The sequence below is a fragment of the Arvicola amphibius genome, chromosome 6 (genome assembly GCF_903992535.2).
Source record: "Arvicola amphibius chromosome 6, mArvAmp1.2, whole genome shotgun sequence".
NCBI lineage: Eukaryota > Metazoa > Chordata > Mammalia > Rodentia > Cricetidae > Arvicola > Arvicola amphibius.
The window spans coordinates 122,722,047-122,725,260 of NC_052052.2; the positions used below are offsets into that span (position 1 = coordinate 122,722,047).

The following is a 3,214-nucleotide window of genomic DNA, read 5'->3' on the forward strand; positions in this document are numbered from 1 at the left end:
GACTCGGTAGCATCTGACCACCGGGCTCCCTCTCAGCACTTGGTAGCTGTTATTTCCTGGGGAAATGAAGATAATGACTAAGAAAGAGAAAGGGGGGAAGAAGGGAGGGAAGGAAGGGAGGGAGGGAGAGAGGGAGGGAGGGAGGGAGGGAGGAAGGAAGGAAGGAAGGAAGGAAGGAAGGAAGGATTCCTCCTGCGGAAGAGAGAGTGAGGGGGATTGTGGGAGGCAGCGGTGTCAAGGACACCACAGGAAAACACACAGTGTCAACCAGGCTGGGCTCATAGGGGCTCACAGAGACTGAGCTGACAACCAGGGAGCCTGCATGGGACTGACCTAGGCCCTCTGCCTTACAGCTGTGTAGCTTGGTCCTCCTGTGGGACTCCTAACAGTGGGGGGAGGGGGTTGTCTCTGATTCTGTTGCCTGCTCTTGGGACCCTTTCCTCCTTCCAGGTTGCTTCATCCAGCTTAATAGGAGAGGAGATGCCTAGTTTTGCTGCACCTTGGTATACTGTGGCTGGTTGATATCCATGAAAGGCCTGCCGTTTTCTAAAGAGAGACAGAGGAGTGCAAGGGGCAGGGAGGTGGGAGGGACTGGGGAGAGAGGAGGGAGGGAAAACTGAGGTAGGGATGTAAAAACAGAAAAATAAGTGAAAGAAAAGGAGGGAGGGAGGGAGGGAGGGAGGGAGGGAGGGAGGGAGGGAGGGAGGGAGGGAGGGCAGGAAAGGAAGGGGGTATTCCTAAGAAAGCCAAACCAACACGGTCCCCACTCCTTTTGCCCGTCCGTTAATCCAAAGCCTTGTGGTTTCACCTGTTGTGTGACTGACTCTGAGTTCTCTACCTGTCAGTCTCTTTTCTTCCTATCAAGGGTGATCTCGCCACAATTAGTGCTCTGTAAGGATTCTAAGGACATGGTTGCAAGGTTTGAAAGTAAACTTTGAGGGACCGAGCTGGAGCAGGGGCGCCCCCTTCTGGTGTTATTTGTCTCAATGCTGTCTCAACTGCTTCTTGTCTGTAAAAACATCCATCCAGGAACTGATTTTCTCTCTAGGGTTTGCATTTTATTTATTTATTTTTGGTAAAGTAGACTACAAGTAGAAAAATGAAGAAAGAATTTTAGAGAATAAGATTATGTAAACAACTGAACATCAAGGACTAATGATCAGTGAACTAATGCCTGGTCACTTTGGAAGAAGCCACGCCACCGCCTGGACTGCCTTTTACCTGGTCCTAACCCAGTAAGTGTGTCAAGTTGAACGACAATAGCAAATATTGATTATGCAGTTACAAGAATGTTACTGTACTTTTTTTACATTCTGTATTTTTTATTAAATTATTACTGTACTTTTTAACTAAGTTCTGGCCCCTAGAGTCCTGACAACAAACAAGAATCAACCGCCCTGTCTCACATGCCAGAGAGGATTTGTGAAGAGCACAAATTCTGTTACAAATGTCACCAAAAAAAAAGTGGCATTTAATCAAGGAGGCCACACTGGAAAACAGATAGCTGCGTTGGATGATTCCACGTCCATAATCAAAGGGCAAAAGGGAACTTTGTGAATTATGTGCTATACATATGAAAGAAGGTTTGGGGGTATGCATAGTTCTCAGAACAGCTCAGACCAGGCTCTCGCTGTTCTCTTTCTTCTTCTGAAGGGAAGCTGTAGACAATATCACCGAGGGAAGCAAGCTGATCCCCATGAAATGGACAGCCGGCTCGGCGGTGTAGCCTCACAGCCACGAATGGATCTCTCCTTTAGGGGGTTGATGTCCTTCACGGGGCAACTTCTCCGTCAGGTTTTCTCGTGCTTGGGGTTAATTCAGGTCCCTTATGATGTCTTATAGTATCTTAGAATCCTAGTTAAATCGACGCACTGAGAATTCAATGTGCCTTCTCTTAACACAAACTAATTTAAAACACTGTAAACAGTTCTCTTGTGCCAGTAGAACCGAGAAATTTTAAGCCCCTCCCCTTTTCACCCCGAAACTTCCCAGCCAATGGGAAGCACCGAGAGCTCCCAATTAACTGCTTCACAAGCATCTTTAAAAGGGCTGTGCGAACCCCAGCCAGCTCTCGCTGAATCACCCTACGGCGTGAGTTGTTGAATGTTAAAGCCCAAAGAGAGTTGGGGGGCGAGAGGAGGGGAAAGGGCCCGACAATAAGGAGCACTTGCTGCTCTTCCACAGGATTGAGTTCCAGGCTCAACCCGCAACAAGGCAGTTCACGATTGCCCCTAACTCCAGCCTCTGCGGGCACGTGGTATACTCAGGCACAAACACTGCAAATAAATTTAATAGGATTTCTTTGTTTATATTTTAATACATGAGTGAGTGTTTCGCCTTTGCGTACGTCACTGTGCCACGTGGATGTCTGGTGCCCATGAAGCAGAGCATCGGATGCCTTAGGAAATGGAGTAATCGGCAATTGTGGGCTATCCCGTCGGTGCTGACAACCAAAACTACGTCCTCTAGCAAGAGCTCTTGGTCCGTCTCATTATATCCGTCTTCAAGAGATAAAATAATTATTAGTAAATTTTTTAAATGGTAACATAATTTGAAAATTTGCAGTTCTAATACCCAAAGTAAATCGGACAAAAGCTTTTTTCCCTGACCGGGAATCGAACCCGGGCCGCGGCGGTGAGAGCGCCGAATCCTAACCACTAGACCACCAGGGAAGTTGAAAAGTACCCTCTTCGGAGGATATGTGAACTGAATTAGTTACTGTGCTACTGCTGACCGAACTAACTACAAGCCCAGTCAACAAAATTCAAAAGGCTCGAAAACTAACTACTCCTGCCTAAATGTGTGAATTGACCCAAAATACACTGTAGCACTTAACAAAGTCACATTTCTATTTTGAGATATTGTCTCAGCCCTGAACTGGAACTCTATGAAGGCTAGTAAAGAGATCCTCCTGCCTCTGCCTCACCAAAGCTAGGTTTAAAGACGTCCACCACCACTCCCCACGCTGAGACAAGTTTAAAAGAGCAATCTAAACTGTCTTCTTGCTTTTCTCTTTATAATACCGAAAGATGTTCAAACATCAAAATTCTTAATTTTATGTTCTCTTGTCAGTTCTTTGTCATAACGAGGACCTAAATGACAAAGTTATTAGAACCTACCATGTACTACAAGCAGGGTGTGGCCGAAATAGCTCAGTTGGGAGAGCGTTAGACTGAAGATCTAAAGGTCCCTGGTTCGATCCCGGGTTTCGGCA

At 46.5% G+C, this 3,214-nt stretch overlaps 2 non-coding genes across 2 annotated transcripts; one reads left to right on the forward strand and one right to left on the reverse strand.

Annotated features, from left to right (window-relative positions):
• Nucleotides 1-2,600: 2,600 nt before the first annotated feature.
• On the reverse strand, nucleotides 2,601-2,672 carry Trnae-cuc. The gene has a single exon. It is a non-coding gene; the product is annotated as a tRNA-Glu (tRNA).
• Nucleotides 2,673-3,141: 469 nt separating this feature from the next.
• On the forward strand, nucleotides 3,142-3,214 carry Trnaf-gaa. Its single transcript has one exon. It is a non-coding gene; the product is annotated as a tRNA-Phe (tRNA).